The sequence below is a fragment of the Numida meleagris genome, chromosome 5, assembly GCF_002078875.1.
Source record: "Numida meleagris isolate 19003 breed g44 Domestic line chromosome 5, NumMel1.0, whole genome shotgun sequence".
NCBI classification, from domain to species: Eukaryota; Metazoa; Chordata; class Aves; order Galliformes; family Numididae; genus Numida; species Numida meleagris.
In genome coordinates this window covers 19,478,837-19,501,692 of record NC_034413.1, presented here as the reverse complement: position 1 = coordinate 19,501,692, position 22,856 = coordinate 19,478,837, and the positions used below count along the sequence as shown (strand labels likewise).

Genomic DNA, 22,856 nt, shown 5'->3' with positions numbered 1-22,856 from the left:
ATCGCTGCGAACTTCCATCCCCATCTGGAGGGCAAACTGCCTGCTTTTGTACACATTCATCACCCCGAAATTAAGGGCTTTTTCCAGCTGGCCTTCCAAACGGAGCGAAGTTCGGTACCGGACTTCCTTTGCATCTTCTGGCAATTGTAACTAAAATACATTTGATCTTTTCTCAGTTCAACTGATTGTTGTCTACTTCATTTCTTTGAGCAATTGCTTTGAATTATTAGCAGGTATTTTTGATCCATGGGTTCAAGTTAAGATAGATAAGCAAGATTTCTATAGCTATCAGCCTATTGGAGATGAAAAGAATTTGGAAGGAGAAAAAGAAAGATAACAGAATTGCAACGGCTGAGGAAGGGACGGCAAGATGCCACGGTAGCCTGGGAAGGATGAAGTTCCCTCCCTGTCCACTGCATTTCCTCCACACACAAAGGAGCTCGCTCAGACCCTGTGAGGATGGATCCATTGGTGTGTTCTGTGCACGTGCCAGGAAGGCTTGCCCTCGCTTTTTAGAGCACCTAAGCCGATGCAGTGAGCGCCTCTAAGAATTAATGAAACTAACTGGTTGTATTAATCTCACATAATGCAGGGCAAGTGCGGCAGGGAGTTGGTAGGGATTTTTCCTCTCCTCTATTTGATTCCATTTATTTTTTTCCGGGTGAAGCGTTCAGCAGTCTCCCAGTTCTTTCTCCCAGCTTCCCTCGTCTCTCCCCTCTCACCGTATAACATGCAGTAAATCCAAGGAGGGATGCGGTTCGGTCCCAGCCCCCGAACTGCCCACCAGCTTGCCACCCCCAGCCCACAGAGCCACATCGTGCACTCGCGGACACACACGCAACAGGTCACCGAGCGGCTGGGGCCGCCCGCCCCGCAGCGCGGCTCGCTGTTGGGATTCCCGTTCGTTTCGTATTTCCCGCAGCGCCGGGCTCGAGGCTGCCGGGCCGGGCGGACGCTGCCGTGCCGCGGGCGGGGGGCGGGCGGGGGCGGCGCCCATCGGCCCCCGCCTGCCGGGGAGCGGCGGCGGCAGCGGGGCCGGGAGAGCGGCGCCGGGAGAGCGGCGCGGGGCCGGGGGAACTGCGGTGCGGTGCGGTGCGCGGGGCCGGTGCTGGCGGTAAGCGGGGGAGGTTCGCGCGTTTGCTGCGGCGGCTGCGCCGCGGAAATCGCTCTGTCTCCATTTTATTCAATAGCCGTAAGGACGGGGGTTCTCTTAGGGGCCGTTCTGCCGCGGGGTAGCGGCCTCTCGCTCTGTCTTTCGGTGTAGATGTGGTCCGCGTTACGCCGTAGTTTTTGCGAGCTGCTATTCAAGCCTGACTATTCGCAGGTAAAATAGATCGCGGATGCAGAGAAGTGGGCTTGGGAAGGACTTTCTGCTGCTTGTAAACAGAAATGGTATTTTTCCTTCCGTGGGAAGAGGGAGAAGAACATAACGTTGCTTTTGAAATTAAAGGGAATGCACACGGGCGCGTTCTGTGCCCTTCGGACGCGGCTCAGAGCGGGGCCGGAGCGGAGACTCCGCGTCGCCTCGTCCCGGGAGAGCCGGGCCAGGATGTATGCATTACGGTTGTTCATTCATCAGCGGCTGCGGATAATGCAATTACCGAGTCAGCAGCGCACGAGTGCTGCCCTGCGTGCGGCGCGACGCGAGCGGCCCCGGGTACCGCACTCGCTGCGCCTGGGGTGAAACCGGGGCCGCGGTGCGGGGCCGGGAGCGCTGTGTCCCCAGCTGGAGGGGAGGCTGCCGGCTGCTCTTGGCGGCTGCCGTTTGTATCCAGTTGTATTTGGTGTGCTTCTCCGCAGAGGTGTACGTGCCAGCTTCAGGTATTGCTGGCGTCTATGAATGGTGGATGGCTCAGGTGCCTGAGAATTCGCAGCAGTTGTAATTAAACCCTGACACGGAAAGGGCTTCCTTTAGCTCTCGTTTTTTTATTTGCACTATTGAATTCTGCAGCCCCAGTCTGGCCACCTCTCTCCTAAGATGTCTTGGAAAAGAGAGGGAAAAAAAAATCACCAGCATGATTGCCATGGACCTTATTTATTTATTAGGCTATTAGAGTAATGAAGAAAAGCCACGCGTGCCCTGCTGTGCAGATCTCATTTCAGCAAACTGCCTGAGCTCCTGCTGTTACCCACGTTTGATTTTTAACCAGTGAGTGCCCTGCGCTCGTGTCTGCCCCAGCTGTGCCTCCGTGCATGGCACTGAGCGCGGCCCGGCGAAGGGTCACTGCAGGGCGGGGGGTGTCTGAGGGGTTCGTGTGGAGCAGGGCGCTCCTCACTATTCCTCCCAAAGAGCAGTGTTTGCCTACTTGCAGTTCCTGCTTCTTTATCCTGCCTATGCTGGCTGTGCTGCTGTTCCAAGGCAGTATCTGGTACATTAGTATTTCATTTTTACAAATTGTGCCACCGAAAGATTGTTTTCTCTTGTAGCTGATACTTCCATGCCATAAAATGAAACAGTGTCTGTCCCAGACCCTTCTCGCCCAGGGAGGTGCAGAGAAGACAAGGGGAGGCTCAGCCTGCTCAAGGTTACCCATGGAGCTGCTGCCTCCTCAGTTGGAGGGCTGGACCACGCTGGGTGTGCTGTGCATATGCATGGACAGAAAATAGGTGTATGTCACATTGGTGCCCCTATTGACTCCCGTTTCTTTTATGCTCCCTTTTTCTAGTTCAGTAACCACACTTATAGTAAAATAAGGATAATATTTTTAAAGATAATTCTATTCGATAAACCCAATGCCATTTGATAATTCCATAAAAAATGGAGGTATTGATATTTAGACAGTCAAAGCACAGTGACTGCCTTCTTTGCAATGCATTGGATTTCTGGCGGACGTACACTCATACACACGAGCTCACACCTAACCTGTCTTCAAGAAGAAAGAAACAGTGCCCAATGCAGCACGCATGCCCTGAAGGCTGACTTGAAGTCAGGAGGGTACGCGCTGTGTGTTCCATGTGAATGCTGTTTGCAGCGCCCTTTCTGTTCAATGTGCAGGCACTTCAGAGCGCGTACATGGAAGGATCCCTCCTGAGGAAGGTCTTGTGATGAGCAGGTCTCTTCTTGTGTTCCCTGTTCGTAGGGCAGGGAAAATATTTGGAGCTGGGGGAGAAGGACTGCTCAGAGACACTTTGGAGCACTTTGCAAATGTGGAATTATGGAGCTGACTGCTTTTGTGGAGGTTGAACCCAGGGGAAGAGGCAGGAATGTTAAACCTTCGCGTGAGTTACACATCCTGTTTGTAAGAACGTGCTGTGTGTGTGTGTGCTTGGGCGCACACGTGTGGGGACACTCTGGTCACTGATGGCAGCAGATGTTGGTCACAGCATGTATTTATTCTGATGTGTTGCTATATCCAGGGTGCTAATTACTTTATGAAATTAATACAAAATGCGGTGTCTCAATGGTATCCTGCAGCAGAGAGCTACACTGGCTAATGATCTGTGCCTGTATGCTTCCCTGGTGCTTCTTCATTTTCCTGGTCCTTTGCTTCACTAAATGCTTCTTTGTTTGGCCGCAGAACAGAGGTGATGGAGACCAGAGCCATGCCGTTGATGTTTTTATTGGTTTTGTTTGGGCGAAGTCTGCAGTGTGTATCTCCTAAGATGGATGAACAGTCATCGCGCTTTCTCTTTTTGCTGAGTCCTTTACAATGAGCCAGAGAGCTTTTGTTGGTTGGATCCTGAAGTCTTCAAGCCCTTCCATAATCCCATTAAGTTCTGTGGAGCTATATCTGAGAATGAACATTATGGAATTAGGTTGTGCAGTACGTGTTGTTTCCAGTGCAAGTGCTATGGCAGGGTCAGCACTTTCATTGCTCGGTGTAATTCAGGTCATAGCAGAGGCTGCCTATAGGGCTGTGGAAAATGCTTGTGCCTTTAAAAGTGGGCAAGAAGTTTTCAACAGAGAAGCCTTTTTTTGGTGAGAGTTTGTGCTTTGGGTTTATCCAGCCTTAGGAAATGCTCTGGCAGCAAGGATAATGTCTGGTGTGCTTTGCAAATTGTTTTCAATTCAGGCCTTTGAAGTTCTCTGGCATGGGTGGGTTGTTTTATTCATTGCCTTTATTGTGTAAAGGGATATGCTAGGGCTTTTACTTGCTGCTCAAGATTTCTGAAGTGGGACCCTAACAAAAGGCTACAACAACGCTAAGTACTCAGAGCTTCCCTTCTTCCCTTTTCCTTGAGTGACTGGCACTTAATCTGTATGCCTAAATAGGGATTTACCAACCTGACCTTCAGCTTTGGTGTGATCTCAGCCTCTGTTCCTGTGCAGAATGTGCTGTGATCCATCTCCACACAGGATTTGGACTGAGCTGGTATTGGGAGAAGGTTCAGGACGCGATGATGCCATGTCTCATGCTCAGCTGAGACAGCATTCACCCAAGCATGGCAGCAAAGGCAGAGGTGCTGCTGAAGGTGTCTTTTGAATAAGTAATCATACTGATGCCATGTGTGCTCGCATTCCTCAGAAATCCACCATTGTTTTTGCGTAAGAGTTGGTCTGTGCCAGGCTGCAGCCTTGGTAGCAGTGATGGTCACACAGCAAGAACTCTGCCAACCCAGTGCAGATTGGCCTTGCTCTCCTTGATGTGTATGGGTACTGAGTGTTGCTATGTGCTATCCCAGCAATAAATGCTGTTTAAAAACTAGAAGGAGTGGTACCTTTATACATGCCTTCTCATGGTCTCACTAAGATGGCATGAGCTTAATTAAATAATTTTGGATCCCTGTGTCACAGATACCATTCACTGCAATGTATTTATAAAACCAAACAGTATTTGATGAGAATTATTAGATAGAGGAACTGATTTTGTGATGTTCTTCTCCAGTGAGACACTTCATATCTGACTTCAGGTGTACAAATGCCTGTATGTTAGTAAGTGTCTTCTTCTCACTCCCTCTTCCTTTATTTTTACACATGTCCAATGTGTACAATGTAAAACTGAGGGTTTGGATTTTATGCCCATCCACGGTAGGAGGAAACAATCTGGACTGATTTTTTAAGAGTTTTTGTCCCATATCCTGTGCGCAGTCTCTCTAGCATTATATTGTAGTGCTAAATCTGTTTATCTACAAATGCCAGCAATAGCAGGCAACCTTGCCACCATTTTATGGCTGAGGGAAATGAGATGTGGAGAGGTGATGCAATTTCTACAAGAAATTCTTTATATCTACAAGAAACTATATTTTATATCTATTTTAACAATTCATTGATGTTTGCCCTCTTAATAAACAATACAATACAAACTTTGAAGTGAGTAGCCTTATCATAGAAAGTAAACTGGCTAAAATTACTCTTTGTTAGGATGATTGCTGAAGTAATTCCACTTCCTCTTATCCTGAGAACCAAGAGAAAATTACTCAGTTTCATAATGGCTGGGGATTTTCAATGCTTTCATTAAAAAAAATAAAAACAAAAAAACCAGGAAACACAGCAGCGTGCATGAAAGCATAGTTTGCCTACAGGTTTGATTTACAGCTATTCTGGTCTTTCAAAGAATTGATTATTTACATAATATCAGTGAAATGTGCCCTAAGACCATGAGACTGTTGTGGTCTCAAATAAACACTGCAGTACTTGTTCACACAAACAGCGAGTTACCTTTTCCTAACACCAAATTAACACAGTTGGGATGAAGATGGCTGCGGAAAGGGAGACTCAACAGAACGCCAATCCGCTTTGCTTTGTTCCTATGTCTGTATCAATCCTAGCATGTAAAAGTCAGAAGCAGCAGTTGTCATTAGGAATTTTATCATTTCTGGACTTTCCAGAGCCTGCAACACTGCTGACATGGCTGTTAAAGAAGTTGCCAGTGGTGCCCTTGCAAGGAGGCCAAGCCAAGGCCCTTGCAGTCACATGCCCTTTGCAATCATAGCCATGGCTCTTCCAGGTCATGCAGGGCCAGATGGTCATGTGAGACCCAAGGAGAGGAAGAGGCCAGATTTAGGGACAGTCCTCTTGGAGTTTTGCCCAGCTATGTCAACAGCAGCAGTGGCATGAGAGGTAGCCTTAGTCCTTGCTCAGCTCAAGCCCATAGCTAAGAAAAGCTGAAAAACAGTTATAGAAGAGAGTCTTAGCTGCTGTGATGTCAGATTGTAGCTGTCACTATCCTGAAAATATTGAGGTCAACTCATCTGAGAGTTTGTACAGTATTTGTCCTAGATGATGACATACTCACTAAACTGTCCCAGTCTAGGAAAACTAGTAGTTACTGTCCATATATCCCTGGTATTATTTAAACAAGGGGTAGTAGTAGGTTGTGCCAGGTCTGTTCTGCTTAACAGGCAACTGTTCCCTACTCTTCATGTTCCTTTTTGCAGCATGCTCTGAGTAATTAGAAAAAACTACTTGCAAGCAATTCTTCAAATAAGATGCCTTTGCTGTGACTTGATTTGTAACTCCCCTTTATAACTGTGTAGAATTTTATCGAATAATAATTGTTCTTACAAATGGTTGTTTTTTAAAAAAAACAAGTGGCATTTACTTGCACGTGAACTGCCTGTTTTCCTTGTGGAAAGCCATTCTAGTGCTTTGGGGATGAGCCAGTCACAGAGCATGAGCTGTACTGAGAGAGAGACCGTCACGCAACACAGAGCTCTGCGGGCGCCCAGTGGACACTGAAGTGTGGCTGGCAGTGTGTTGCTTAACTCCTCATTGAGGTTTGTATGGTCGTCACGAGGGGCAGCCCAGCTGGAGCTAGGATGGCACAACTAGGGGCTGTGCCACATAGGTTCTCCTCACAGGAGAAGGCCTCTCAGAAATGTGTTTGGCGCAAGTCAGCATCACAAAGAAACAGGGAAATAATATGTCACGTGCTCAAACTTGTCATTAAAAGCTAAGTATGCCCCAGAGTTATGGCCTCAGAAAAAATGGTCAGGTGTTGTGGTTTCTTGTGATGCGGAGTGATACTCAGAGGGCCAGGAACAGCACTCATATAACACATTTTAATAGGTGTCTATAGACATTTAGTTTTGTTTCTTCTCTTCAAAGGTCTGGCTGCGCTGTCAATATAGATAGACTGAAAAGCTCTTGGGCTGATGAATTATTAAAAACACCCTCTAAATATTTTACACCTTTTTATTTTTTATCTTTTTATCTTATCTATTGATACTTTTCTAAGACTTTACAACAGCAGAGGAAAAACTACTCACAATAAGTGCTAAGAACCTGTAGGGCTTCCTATAAAAGATTCAAAAGGAACAAAGACGGTGTAAATATTTGCTTCCTCATTGGAACCTTGCTTCAGTTTCCTCCTTGTTGCTTTCCCTGCAGTACCATTCTGAGTCTGTTTTTGTTAGGTAAGTAACCAAGGAAACTGTTTTGGGGGCGGTGGTTTTGTGTGCGTGTGGTTTTGTGTTTTTTTTTTTTAAGAGATTTCTCTTGTACATTTGTATGTACAGCAAATTTGTGCTCTCCTTAGACAAGATGTTATATGAATAAACACAAATCTCTGTGGCAGAAGGTTTACTCCCTACAAGATGAGACACACCAAGCAAGGCTAGCTTGGTGCTGCTGGGTGAGGGGAGATGCACAGTCATGAAGAATTCATTGGCTGTCTCCCAGCTGCCCATGCACCTGAGTCTTCGCATATCTGTGAACTAAGAACTACTACTGTGAGCTACAGCCAACTGTACAAATGTGTGAAAAATTGCAGTCATAGAGCTCAAACCTGGAAATCACATTTCCTCAGGCCCAAAATACTTGGATCTGCACTTAGCACCTTGTGCACATCAACAAAATGCAGCCTTTGCTCAGTGTTCTAATATCTGGATGTTTCAAAGGTTTGCACAAATTGTGCCGTGGTTCTCCTAAAGGTGGTGCTTAATTACACATATCATGGCAGCACTGTAATGTAAACAGTATATTATTGTAATTGTAAGGTGCTCTCGACCTTTTTTTGCAGCAGGTTCTTCTTTGTTGCTTGGATTCAACAGCACTGGCACCAACCAGGACCAAAGTCCTCATCACAACAGGCCTTGTGCAAACACGCCAGAGATGGCATTGACCCAGCACGCTTTTGGTCTGAATGTGTGAGGAGACTGGGGCGGGAGGGCTGGGAGGAGGCCAGCAAGGCAATGGGGTGTTGTGCTGCTAGCGTGGACTCCAAGGTGAGGGCTGGAGCGGGGCCTTGTGGGCTGGTGCCTTTCCCTGTGCATGGCTTTGCAGCTAGGCTTTGGTTGGTGATCTGGCCCAGTGGGTGATGTGCGTGTTCAGTGATTGCTCAGTGCCACACGTAGGTGAGACAAAGCTAGCAGTAGGAAAACCACAGACTTTCTGTCCGTCCTTTCTTAGCTGTCTGTGTAGTTTTATGAGTGTTCCCATGTGAAATGAAGACTTTCATAAATAACACACTGCTCATTCAATCATGAGATATATAGAGAAATATGTAGAGATATATAGAAAAAATGGCTGAAAGTACTTGCAAGAATAAACTAACTACTTCACCAAAAGATGCAATCTGACTGTCTATAAGACCGATACTTATGATAGAACAGATCTTCAAGCTTGGCTATACTTGCCCTTTGATAACAATGAGGTTTTTATTATAAATGTTCTTAAAATATATATCATTTATAGCTTCAGCTTGCTAGGCAGTCTCTGGAAAACTGTTTTTAAAATAGAGTCAATATTTTAATCACTTCTGTGCTTTTTTTATTAAAAATTCTTTACATAGAAAAATGAAACAAAGAAAGCTCTCAAAGGCTGTTTCATATTAGAGTTCTTGGGTCAACGAATGTCTTTGTATACCAAATGGATATGAATGGAGAAGAATGACTGGCAATCAGTCTTTTCTTTGATGGTACTGAATGAGAGATTATTATATTTCCACGACGCTGTTCGTGTTTTATTTCTAATTAGCTCAGAAATGTGCACGTATCTCTACAAGATGATCATGATCTATAAAAATTCTGGTCTGTCTCTTGGTGCAAAAAAACAAGCAGTAAGAAATCTATGAGAAATGGTGTATCAAGCAAATACATTTGCAGGAGATTCTTGGATAAGAAGCCATGGAGGGACAGAAGGGAATCCTGTTATTCAGCTCAGAAGGATGGAAAGTGGAATAGACTTAGCAGTCAGACGCTGCATAAAATCATTCTGTTCAGTGCAGGAAATGAATGAGGCAGGGGTGTTCCTTCTTGCTGCAGCTGGCTTTAACTCAGGGCACTCCTGCTGGTAAGTCTTTTTCCTTGATTTTCATATTTTGTATGTCTGCATCTCTCTGGGTGGAATTTTGCTTAAAAGGAACCCCGATGTCTTGTTTTGCAATCAGATTGCTGGCAGAAATAGCAGCACCTCAGCATCTCCACTGGACCTGGACTCCTCCATCTCTTGCCATCTCCTCCCTTGGAGACAGGGTTGTAACATTACTGTCTCTGATGTGTCTATTTGTAAGGTTGGGAGGGGGCCTCCGGAGAGCCACCTGCTATTTTGTGAGGCCCTGTTAAAGAGAGGACAACAACCCTCTGCCATCTCACAGCCTTCACTTTTGTTCTTTCTTGCTGTCTTGCTTTGTCTCTTACTGGAACAAACAATCTATGAGAGCACTCAGATTTGCATATTTGTGCTCACTGAAAACCATGGTGTCAGGCATGCACTCATTGTGTTGGCCCAAACAAACGTTCTGCTGCTGATAGTGTGCTCAATAGAGCTCAGACACTGTGAGCTGTGCTATGTTGTGACTCATGCTTCATCAGGCTCTGTTAGCTGCCTTCCAGCCTCAGGTTCTTGTTGCCAGCACAAGAGACCCAAGATCTTGATCCAAACGTACTGGAGTCAATGGAAACAATCTCGTTGGCTTCATCCAGGAAGGCTTTGGGCTGAGTTGTCAGTACAGGATGTTAAATAAATTCCCCTTTTGGTTTTTAAATTGAAATAGTTGGCCTGGAATTGATAGGGAGTGTGAGAGAATGTGGAAATGCTGCAGTGGCACTTTAGTTCTTTGTTGCTTTTGAAGCAGTGCTGCAGGCTGTGAGGGTGGAAGCCCCTTACTGCTATCCCACAGTCAGCACCATGTGCAGCAGAATGTCCTGCCCAACAGCAAGCCGCTCACCCCCACCGCTGCTGAGGGTCTCAGATGCAGACATTTTGGCTATTTTGGCCAATTTTGTCCTGCTTCCTTCTGAGGTGAAATACGGAGTATTTTTGTTTTGTTCATTCATTTAGAAAATATATTATCTTCTGACTTACAGAGCCTGGTATTCATAAAGGCTCTTGGTTCAGCCATAAGAAATACTAATTCACGACATGCCCTTCTTCTTGCAGAAAAGATGATAAGCTATCAGAGAAGAGATATGATGGATGTTTCTAGATAGTAGATAGTTCCTTTTATTTTACAGTAAGACTAAAATTTAATGACACATAATTTCCTATCTATCGTAGCTTTTAGTCCTCTGCTAGTATTTGCCAGTACTGTAGCTATTCTATCTGAATTGGCTCATGTTTCAGCAATTGGATTCTGTCGGAGTTATACACACACAAATTCATTCAGGGGAATTTTTACAAGTGAAATCTAGCAGTTGAATTGGAAAATAATAATTTTATGTAGACTTATGACCTTCAAGAATATCATGCCACTTTTCTGGCACGTCAGCTAAGACAAGAATTGAGTCACCTGTCAACAGAAGTCCTTTGTGAATCCCAAGGTGCAAGTACAAGGACACAGCAGAGCTTGCTAGCAGTGAATGACAGAAATCCTGGCTTCTTGAGCTGCTGGCTGCCACAGACGTCCTTACAGTAGGAGACTCCTTGTTGCTGAGCCAGTTACTGGTTGACAGTTAGCTGCTCAAGCAAAGCTTAATGCTCTGGAAAGTCTGCTTGACTTGGCATCTTGACAAACCGTGGTCTGTCCTTGCATTAATTCAGAACTGATTCTGTTTCTAATGGCTTTATAAAGTAAGGTCAAATCTGAGAATGGAATTCATTTTGTATTTGGGAAGGCTCTCACTGGAATGAAGACCATTTTACTTGAATGGAGAACCTTGAGATTATTGCCTTTCATTATCAAGGCTCTATCAGAAGCAAGTCACTGTTACATTATCTCCTCTTGTCACCACGTAGGTGCAGACAGAATGATAGAATTCACCTTCTGCAAGCTGCTGACTGCTTGCAGGATAGATGCAGCGGAAAGCATTCACCGGCAAGCCTCACTGAGCCTGTCTCAGCACCCGTCCGTGCCTTCTCAAGATGCTATGCCCACATTCTAGTTACATGTGCTTTGGAACAGGGCTCCGTGAAGCACCTGTCATGCCTCTTGATGTGGTGTCGTTAATAGGGGAGGTTTCTATTTCCAGCTCTGTTGCTGATATAGAGCAGGGTGACGGGTAAATTACACAACGTTCTTTTATGCTTCCACTTTCCCATCTATGATGCGACTTGAAAAATTTTGCCTGCCACTCAACATTGTGTTCTGCTGTACTGTAAGAACATCATTGTTTTGTGTGCTGATGCTCAAGGGTATGGGTTGGTTTTTTTTTGGTCAAGAGTGGGATGTTTTGTCCACATCTAATATTTGAACATATGTGAAAACATAAATGATATGGGAAGCAGTGTTGATGGCTCACTGTGAGGCAGTCTTGCAGGGTGCATGTTGATCGTGGTAACACCCAGAGCAGGCAGTTGGTGGACTCGTAGGAGTAAATGTGAGAAAGAGATCTGGCCACCTGTATCTGGCACTCTGCAAGTGTATAGAGGCATTAACTCAGATGATATCCCCTTGCTTGGCTATGATGTGGAGGCACAATGCCAAGCATCTGCTGTAACCTACTCCAGAATTGTCTGGGTTCCCTGGAGTGAGTACAGGAATTTCTGCCTGTGGACTGTGGGCGTGATTTCTGAGTCTTTGTGAACAGAAAGTGCAGTGGACATGTGAGACACTATCTCTGAAAATACTCATTGCTGTAGTTGTCTTAATGATCTTTACTACCGTCAGCATCTGGTCTAAATATTAAGGCTTTTCATGTTTTGTTTAGTTTGGTCAGTATTTTGTGTGAGTCCATCAGTCACAAGATTTTTCAGAAGTCATGTGTGCTATCTTTCATTTCTGCTTTGCTTTCCCCTCCATGAAATGTTGAGATAAGCACTTTCACAGCCAGAGTGGTTGTGAACCACGAGTTCCTGTAAAAAGCTATCTTTTCCCACTGAGAACTTCTGTTTTTCTAAGCTGTTCTGGATACATGCTACATGCTGGAATACTTACGGACTTGATGTGCTGTGTTGCAACCTCAGCTCAGTACAGTGCTGATGCCCAAAGTATTTGGAGCCCAACATGAATCCAAATCTGAATCTGAATGAAAAAAATGGCTTTAGTCATAATCAACAGAGGACTCATGCAAAAGAAGTGTCTTGGTATGGCCAAGGTTAGAGGAGAGTCATTTGTGCTCCTGGAACATGTAATAGCAGATGTCCTGGAACATGTAATAGCAGGCTATGAGGCAGATACATGGTGAAACGGGGACGTCCATTCAGTCCACTGGATACCCTGGATGTCAGAAGAACTAAAATAGCAGATTGTCACTTTCCCCAAGTTAATTCCTACCCCAGAACACTCATCTTGTTTGCCACATAAATTAACAGTCCCAGTCTTCCCAAGGTCCATGATGGTTGCAAAAGAAGAAGAGCTGGTATTTCCTGAATTTCAGCGACGGGGATACCGAGTTCACTGTGTATGCACACAACATTCACATCCTTGTGAGTGAATTACATGCTTGAACCCTTCCAATGTATCCATACAATTTTACTTAGTTTTTATTAGCATTATTCTACTAAGGAGTGACCAGCCCCTAGTCTGGGCTTAAAGAGTATTTGTCCCTTTTTTCTTTCTTCAGCCAGTTCAGAATCAAGCAGGGCGGTGGCAGAGTTAACTTTTTTTTTGTGGCAGCCACTCATGTGGTATATAATGCAGGTGTAGGTTTACGTTGAGAGAAAGGCTGTACACAAAGCTCGCTGCAAATACTGGAGTAAGGTGGGTAGTCTTCCTTCTACAAAACTACCACTATTCCAGCCGGAACACATGACAGTCTGTCTTCAAAGAGTTCACTCCATGGACTGAACTGTGGCCGCGTAGCCTTCCCTGAAGGATGAATTATCCCAACTCAATTTGCTATAGAAGGAATCTACATGACAAGTCTTTGGTTAACTTCTGGATGTCCAAATTAGGAAAGCTGGAACCACTCAAGCAATGGAGCTCAAGGAAGTAGAAAACAAATAGCCTGAGGAACAAGAAACTGAGGGCACACAAAACTGCTGTCAGCTGGTATCTCATGCAGCAACTGTTTTACTTCCTTAATCTAAACAAATAAATAAGTTATATAAAAAAAAAAAACTGTCTAGGACTTCAATGATTTTAATCTAAAGTAATTTAGTTCATTATGCAAATCTTATGATAATTTCCTTTTCCTGCCACTTTAATATTTTATAAGATAATGTAATTTTGAATCTAAAAATTATGTTTATGACACAATTGCAAAGCAGCTAACTGCCTGCTAGATGGTTGTCCTCGAGCAGAGGGGTTTTATTTCTGTACTCCCCTCCCCCTATATGCAAAGTGGATGAACTAAATGAATGTAATATTTAATGTCCTTCAGAGGACTTTTGCAAGCAATTGTTAAGTAGTCTGCAGAGGATAAAAAGTACATTTGTGATATTTTTGTGGTTTTGTCTTCTTTTTCCTGCTCTATATGAAAAGAAAAGGCTGAAAGGTTGCTATTTTTTGCCACCTCTGTTTTTCTTCTGAATGAGAAAAAGCATATCTTGTTTCCTCTATTACTTATTTACTTCTGCCAGAATGTATGATCATAACTGATTGTCTGGTAGAATTATCTCGAGGTTATTGAGAGTACAAAAAATGACTAATTCTCCAGGGAAGAGGTATTTTTATTCAGCTCCCTTAGAAGTTTGAAACAAACAAACAAAAAACCTAAGCATTCAAACACGTGGAAAAATACTGGGGAGAAAAGCTGTTTTCCAAACTTTAAGAGCTTGCTCACATTGATGGTTTAAAGAGTCTACATCTAAGACCTCGAAGGAAACTACGGAGCTCAAAATGAGACAAGTGACATTTTAAAATGAGGACAGGCAGCAAAAAAAGTCCCAAACACCTCTCTATTTTAAATAGTTTGCAGACATTTAGGAATTAGAAAAGGAGGACACAGAACTTGAAAGGTCAGCTTTTATGTATTTTGCTGTGGATGTCAATGTTAAGTAAATTAAACCATTAAGCAAGGTATTACTTATGTCAGTAAATATTAGCTAAATATTTTGAACAAGTCTTTTTGTTTGAAATTAGCCAGGCTGCCACTGCTTGCTCGAAGTGGAAAAATCTATCTCTGAGTTGCAACTTTTTTTGTCCTTCAGGAGTCACATGGGCCATTGAAAATGAAGGAGTTTGGAGATCAGCTTCTTTTTTTTTTTTTTTTTTTCTTCCTGCTGTTGGTGATTTGTAGTTACTCTGGCTTCAGGGAACGATTCCATTTTTTTCTGTGTGAGGGCTTTGTTTTTCATTTTATCAGGTCCTAATGGCACAGCAGAAGCTTGCTTTGTTAAAGCTTACTTGGATAAAGGGCCAGTGAGAGGTGTGCTAAGGTGGGAAGGAGGAGCTAAGTGGTTGCATGGCAGAGCCTGGCTGGCAGTATGGTGCAGGGCTGTACTCCCTGCCTTGCAGACAAGTCATAAAGTCATGCACTGTCCTTTGGTTCCAGACAGAAAACAAACTCTAGATTCAGGCTGCCTTCTTACTTTGTGTGTGTTATTAATGCTGTGAATGTGTGTCTTCTGGGTAATGTTTTTAGGTTGCCTGAAAGTTGATAGCCAATTTAATTGATTTGGTTCCCTGAGAAGCTTAGGGGAGGTATAAAAACATTAGATCTTTTTTTTCTTGGGCTCCCAGATATATAAATCAAGTTTCTAAGTCTTCTGCTGCCTTTGAAGTAGCAATTGGAGAACATTCTCTATCTTTGAACTTAGGGATTGGTGCTTTTGGAGCAAGAGGGTACACTTGCCATCCTCACTGAGGAACTGCAAATGCGACGTGCTGTGTTGCTATTGAAGCCACAGGTAAGGTGCTCGTTGTTTCCATAGGTCAGGGTCAAGCAGTGTTACTGCACTAGGGTGGTCTTTGTGCAAGCTATTAGTTTATAAATACCATGAAATACCATGGAGAATATGTCTTAGTGCTTCGCTGTGAAGAGAGAAAGCAACCACAGGAAGGGGACATTGAGGAAAATGCAAAATGCAAGAAGGGAATCTGAGTTTCGTTGAGTCTTTACAACCTCAACTCCCCAGATTGTTGCTGCTTTCTTTTAAGAAATGTGTGAGGAGGTGATACTTCCTTCTGTGACTGGTTCATGTTAGACTCAGGTTTAGGGACCGGGCTGGATTAAGAATAGAGTTTTGACCTGGATTTGAGCAAACTTCTATCACTAGAGTTTCTCACGTAGTAGGATCAATATGGGCTGTTACTAACTCTGGACAAGTGAGGTGTGAATCTCAATTTCCTCTCCATCTGAATTTGAACCAGAGATGTCTGGAAGAGATTGGTGCAGATTTTCATCCTTGTAATGCTGCATACAAAGTATGTGTTCTGTGAGACATGGGTGTCCCAGTGCATCAGTCAATCCTTTTGGCTTTAAGGACATCATCATCACGAGTCTGTAGTGATCACTGATGTGTGTTTTCCTGCAGGGTACAGTGGCCGTGCATTTTCTCTGAGGGAAAACGCTTCCAGTTATTTTTAGCTCCTGCTTCAAAGAACCCTTGTGTTCTACACAGAAATTAAATGTTCTTTCATTTTCTGAGACATTTCAAGGCTAGCAAATCCCTCTCCTCACACCCAGACAGAATTCATGTTGCGCTCTTTGAAATTGCAGAGGACCAGTGATAGGTGAGGCTGCATGAGGCTCTTGTGAAAGATCTGTGTAGAACAGAGGATACGGAGAGGCTCAGTTGCAGTGATTTCATCCCAGTTGTAGTGCTGCTGTAATTGTAATTGTAGTCTGTAATTAAGGTAATATGGAGCACATACGCCATTTTTCATTATAAATGTATGATTATATTTAAAGTCTCAGGTGACATAATCCAATATAGCCACTGACTCCTTCAACGGAGACAAAAATGCCAGTGTAATCGTAAAGGCCTTTACACTTGGTTTGCTCAACCTGACATCATTTCACTCTTCTCTTTCATGTTAATCAGTCTACTGGAATTTAAATTCAGCGTATTACTTATATATTGTCAGAAAATACATATAAAAATATATTTTCCGAAAATTGTTCGGAACCTTTGGCATTGGTCTTTGTATTTCCCTTCCTGAACAACATACTGTTGAGAAATGAAGGGGTCAGTGGCAGTAAGAAGTTGTTCAGTGATGGAGAAAAGGATCTACACAAGTTCTTTGTGTATCTGGCTATCTCTAGAGCTGATCCCCCAGAACTGTGTCTGTGTAATGTGGGTGCTCTCAGAATTCCTTTCTGTCTTCCCTCTTCTTTTTTTTTGAGGAAAGCATCAAAATGTGATTTCAAATTCTACGATTTGAAGCCTGGAATAATTTCTGCCACATAAATCTTAATTGAGAACTCATGGTTGTAACTCTTGTTACTCTAGTGAGCTCTAATTCCCATCCAAACAATAAGTCCGGCTTTGAATGTCTGTTGCAAAGTGCAAAAATCATCCATTAAAGTTCTCCAGTAAAGATAAAATGTTTGTCAAACTCAAGCTATCCAGAACCGGTGATTGCAGTTGCTGTCTCCAGACAATCTGCATGAAGTTTATCCTCTAAAATATTATTGTTTTTTTTCTTGACCTCTGACTTAGTGAAAATTCCCTGCCTCTTTTCTGGCATGAATGTACCTGTGTGTGTTTGCTGCTATTCTGCATTTTTATCTGAGGAAATATTTAGCAACAATTGCTTGCTCTGTTTTGCTGTTGTCCAGGCTAAACGTTCCATTTCACCTCAGCATGCATTGTGCCGTTTTCACTGCCATATATTTCATACGTGGCAATAGGGAAAGCATGGGGCTGGTACTTAGGGCGAGGGGCTCTGAATCCCTCTGTTCTTCTGTCATGTTGGGCAAACTTCATTCCTGTGCCTCTCAGTCCATGAACAAAATGTGGTGTGGCAGGCAGGTGTCGCAGGCCGTGCTGAGTAGTCATGTTGAAGCATCCCGATTGCGGCCTGCACAGCCCTGCCCAGCTTGCCTAGGCAGTCTGATTTTCAGACATTCAATAAAGATTGTGAAGTAGGGCTGAGAGACGCAAGCATTTACATTCCATCGTTTTGTGCTGTGTTGCTGATCAACCTTTTTCTTTTGTTTCCCCCCTCCACTCCCAGATGAAATGGGAATCATTGTGTATAGTGCAGCAGGAAGTTACAAGAGTTAGTTACTCATGCCTTGAATGCATACAGATTTTGAGAGGATTTTTATGTCTAAATGCAGATCCTACCTCCCTGCAGATATTTTGAAAAGAATCCATCTGCATCTAAGTACTTTGAGAGCTTCTTGTAAGTATTGTTCAAAGTTTATTGCAGCAGTGGTGGGAGGACAGAAGTCACCCATGAGGTGGCTTGCAGAGTGGGAAGGGCAAAGCTTTTACACTTTTTCAATTTAGCAGGGCCTTTGCTTTGGTTGGTGCTGCTGTTGTTTGGTGAAATCTAAAGGAGACTGTGGAAGTGTTTGTCATGAAAGATAGATTTATAATAACTGTTGCAATCAATACATTTCCTTTCTAAGTAGAGACTATATAAAGAGTTTAATTCAGTGCAGAACACATCTCAGTTTTGTTGCACAGACTGTATAAAACTAGTCTGCTCTGCTCGACATTTGCCTTAAACTGTTTATGTTACCTAAAATGTCATTCCAGACAAGAGTTTGGCTTAGGATTGCAGTGAAAGCCATTTTATTCCATGTATGGACCTGGCCTCTCGGAGCTATTTTAGTGGGTAGCTAGGAAATGTTTTTCAGTGAGCCATAATTTCATTTGTGTTTATGTGCATTGGCCAGTCTGATGAGGGAGCTACATTGTTCTGCAGTTCTGCTCTGCTCTGTTTCAGGGAAGAGACAGGAATTTTCAGCTGCATGCTGGAGCTATGTTTTTTAAACACTTCATTTAAAAACACATCGCGAAATCACTGTGTTTTCAGCTGAGCTACTGGGGAATGAAACCATTAGGTATCTAGAAGAGTCTTTGTTTTTTTTAAAAAAAAAGCTCATAGACCATTACTTGTATATAAACTCATTCATTTCTCTTGCTAGAACACCATGATAGATGGGTGAAGAACATCTGCTGGATCAACGGTGGAATCAAAAGTCTTGTTTTAAGCTGTTGAGACTCCATTGTGGCACTTCTCTGGAAGCACAGTGTGAGGACATGGTATAGATATGTGCTGCTTAAGCAGTAGTAGCAGCGTGTTTGCTCACAGGACAGCTTCCCATAGGTTTAATCCCCGAAGACTGGGAAGACTGTTTGGTTGACTGTAGTATTAATTTGGCATTGCACCATGCTAAAGGAATCATTCTGAATCCTTTTATGTTTGAGTCACCACTTGGTGCTTTTTCAGAATGCTCACTGATAATGATTGGTATGATGTGATCTTCTACCTTGGAGGAAATGTTATTAAAATGGTTTATGTGTACAATATTATATACAATTATGCCATTCTAATATAGTAGCCTAGTTTTCTCCGTATATATTCTTGTAAGTCCTTCATTCCTCCTCCAGGAGATTTGTCTCTGGAATTAAAGGCCAAGTTGCACGTCTGACAAGGTATGCAGCCACTGCATTGAGACTACCAACTACTGTCATCCGTTGTTTCAATCTTTAAGTGACCTGGAGTCAAATTTTCAATGGTATTTATTTGCTTAAGAGTCATTAGACTCTAAATGGGATTTCAGAATTGCCTAAGTAAATTAGACTCCTAATTCACAATGCAGATCTGATTAGGAGGCTTCATGTATCTGTAGGTGTATAAATACCTTTGGATAACTGCCTGCTGGATGCTAGGAACTAGCCTAAAGGCGTTATTGTGTTCCCTAAAGGTCATTAAACAAGTCAGAGCACAGAAGTATTTGATAAATTTTGAAATTAGTAGTATTTAGATCACTGAAGAAGGGAGGAAGGGCTCAGGATTTTATTATTGATCTCTGTCTTTCAGAGTGCTGTGTGTCACTAGCTTGAGTGAACCCATACTGTAGGGCTGGGCAAAAGTGGTCATGGGTCTGATAAGATGTGCACATAGCCTGTGCCCATTCAGCATCAGTTGGTCTACGATCTGGAGCCATGTCATGCTTCTGAATAAAGTCGTTGAACAGTTGTTAACAACTGTTGGAGAAATCCATGGACTTCATTATCTCCTCAGAATATTGCCTTTCCTTGGAGTGCTTTCATTCAACTTCAAGTTTTTGCGAATGGTTTGTCTTTCAGGTATATGTTCAGTAGGCTGTTGGGAGTTTCTGTTTGTTTCCAAAGAAATTTCTTGAAAATGTTTTAAATTTATCCATTAAACCTGGTGCTTATCCTGATCATTCTTCTGGTGGAGAAATAAGAAAACATTAAAAAATGTAAGAGGTTGTGGGATTAGCCCTGTAAATACTGAATGGATCTCCAAAAATTCAGTCATGTAGCCGTCTGATTTTTAGATATTTGGACTTAAAATGCTCATTATTGAATTCATGTGTCTCAGAGCATTGTTACTAACAAGCAATTGGGAAGGTTCTTGAACAAGAGAGATTTTCCTCAAACAGGAGACTAAACTCAGCTAAGCTGTAAATTGATCCAGCTCACCTCTAATTCAGATTGATGTTGTACCCCTTATGTCAGCACTGAAACTCGTATATATTATGTGAGTTGAGAATCTTATCACCTACTTGGGATACCAGTTAGGATATTTAGATGTTCAACTGCCAGTTATAGGAGTGCAACATAAGCATTCTGTTGTTTTCCATTGATGGTATGGAGGTTTAGGTAGTCTGAAGTGCTCGTTGCTGTCTTAAATTACACAGTAGTCACAACACCAAAGTTGGGCACATGTAGAGGGTAGTCTGAATAGTACTATTTGTCTCAAAGCTGCTGAACAAGTTTGAGAAACACTGATACCTCTCAGATCTGCATACACCCATTTAACAAGGTTCTTCAAGGTGAGCAGGGAATTCCAAGAGGAGAATTTTGGAGTGGCCTGTCTGTATTTTCTTGTATTTTCTAGCATCACTTCATGGCTGTGTTTATTCATGCTCTGTTGAGAGTTCTCTGGAGACAAATGTAAAGCTATCAGTCATAAACACTGTTGAGAGGAATTTTTCCTTACATGCTATTAAATGTCAGTTACTTGATTTTCCTTTGCAACCCTTGGAAATTATTTCATTGTCAAATGCACTTTGAGTTCACTGAATACTAAAGAATACTTCTATCATTGCCATTAAAAGGGATAAGGGTAGAGAAGCTGGTGAAATCTTTACTCATGTACAACAATATCATTTTAAAGTAACACTCAGTAGTAAAGAATGGCTATACGGAGCCCAGAGCTAGACTACATACAGAGATTTGTGTATTAGCTGCTTCCTCTGAGCTGTTGGACAAAACCCTTTTAACCTGAAGCGGCAGAAGTTCACTTTTAAGTGCATTGTTCCAGCTTTGGTGCCTGTACGGCTAATGTTCTGAGGGCATTCTTCTGTTTGGTAAAAGGGCAATAACCAGTAGCAATATACCAACAAAAAGTTGTTAGTGTAAGCACAGTGATGTTGAAAGAAATATACCATGCCATAAAATGTCCGCCTCAAATTCCAAAGAACTGTTTTGTTTCAAAAACTAATTTTGAAAAGTCAGGACAAATTCCCTTCTTTCTTTGACTGGTAATTTCACAGATGCTGAGAGGTATAAAGTTGTTAATAACAGTTGTGTTCCCAGATACCTTGGGCCTCTGAATATCTGGAGTAGAAAAAGCCAATAACATTCTTCTGAGAATGTACCATATGGAGAGAACAAAACACCTGTTTTTGAACAGTGGCTTGCAAAAAACTGTAAATAGAGTTGGGAAAATATTATTTTACTCATAGTTATAATGGCATGCTGCTGTCATTTGAAAATAGTTTGTAATAAGCTCTTAAGTGGAAGTCCATTAATACACCTCTAAAGTTTTCCACTGCAGGTTCTTGAAGATGTCTGCCTCTTTTTCTTTTTGCTATGATAGATTGTTTTTGTTTGTGCTGGCTTGAATACCAACTACAGTTTGTTAATGAATATTTAATCGCCATTAATGCAGAGACTCTTGTTACATAGGAAAATGTATTGTTCAAGAAAAGCCTTATACCCCTCCTCATCCTGGAAATGGGGTTCGGAATATTTGTTCTAGGTCCGCTTTCGGAAAGTTTGTTAGTTTATTCTGGTTTAAGTTACCTTTAAAATAGCTTAATGTGAAAGCTCCACTTTTTGCTGTAGTTTTCTTGTGGCTGTTATGGGGCAAAGTGCTGCTAGATTACTGAGCATGCTAAAAGAGAAAGGATCAAAATAGTTAAAAAGGTTGTGATGTTTGGTTCTTAGAATGGAAATCTTAAAGGCTGTACGTGTCACATGTTTGCATGGTGTTTTAAATTGATAATTGTTTCTGATGTTATAATACAAGCAATGAAAAACTAATTTCTGCTTTCATTACTGTGTAGAGACACGTGGAAGCGGAAAAAGAACCAGACATTAGAGACTTAGAAGTGAAGTTTGTGGGGGATCTGGAACAAGTACAGGCGGATGAAGGATAAAAAAAAACCATCAGAAAAGTGGATGTGCATCTCTTCTGTATGCAGCAACAGGTTGTGCTGTGGTTCAACCAGTCTGGTTAAACAGGTTGCTTGTGGATGTGGATTGTGAGTTAGTCTAAAATCTCCACAAACAGGGCACTGAGTGCTCAGACAAACAGTGTTTTGATAAATGACATTGCAGCTTGAGAACAGAGTAACTCCTGTGTTTCTCTGTTAGGTGAAGTGATCTGTCCATTTGATAGCATGCCTGGCCTCCCCTAAATATTATGTTTATTTGTTTGACAGGCATTGTGCTTTCCTATTGAGAGCTTGAATGGTTCATTGGCAGTAGTAATTCATCTATAATAATCCACCTTGAACAGCTGTGGTTGTTTTGTTTTTTTTTTAATTAAACATGAACTAAAATGATTTGTTGGGGAATCAGAATGAAAAGCCATTTAGATTTAAAACACTTCAAGCAAAATTGCTTTTCATGCAAGTTCTTTTGTAACGTCTTGTTCTTTTCGGTGCTTTTTGCAGCTTAATTCCCAGAGAGATGAGCTCACAAACAAGAGACAGGGACTGTAAGATAGGAGTCTAAAGCTTTGATCAGATACCTCAGTATGTGCTGTGGGAAATCTTTGTATCATGGAAGAAAACAGCTTTTTAAAACAAAACAAAGCCACCAAACAAATAAACCAAAACCTTGTCCTATTGTTGTAAAGATCTGTGGATATCATTCTTTGTGTAGTGCCCAGAACAAAATCCAGACTTAGGAAACTGTATTTAACTTTATTTGTTGTCTTGGATCTTTTCTCACAAGAGACCAAGTCAAAGGAGAAGGGCCTAATTTTGGTAGTAGCTTATGGCATTCCTCAGGACCTGTTTTTCTCAGGTCATCTGCTCTTTGACTAGAAAGAGCAAAGTGATAAGCTGTCTTCTAGTGCAGCCTGAATGTCAGCAAAGGGTGGTAAGGATGAAAAGATATTGTACCTCCTGTTTCTAAATGGCTATATTTGATGGATCCAGTACCTCATAGCTAGGAAGAAAAACTGAAGCTGCCTTTTAATTGCTGTACTAAATGAAGTTAAAGACTTGTTTTCATCGCTGATCTCCTCTTTGCCTATTAGCCATTTCACTAG

The 22,856-nt window shown here is 42.5% G+C and overlaps 1 protein-coding gene across 27 annotated transcripts in view; it reads left to right on the top strand.

Annotated features, from left to right (window-relative positions):
* SORBS1 (sorbin and SH3 domain containing 1) overlaps nt 1,053-22,856 on the top strand; it is a 163,132-nt gene continuing 141,328 nt past the window's right edge. For all 27 annotated transcript variants that reach the window (XM_021398263.1, XM_021398281.1, XM_021398280.1 and 24 more), the window contains exon 1: nt 1,053-1,114. The gene's annotated coding sequence lies outside the window, so the exon portion shown is untranslated. The remainder of the gene's footprint in view (nt 1,115-22,856) is intronic.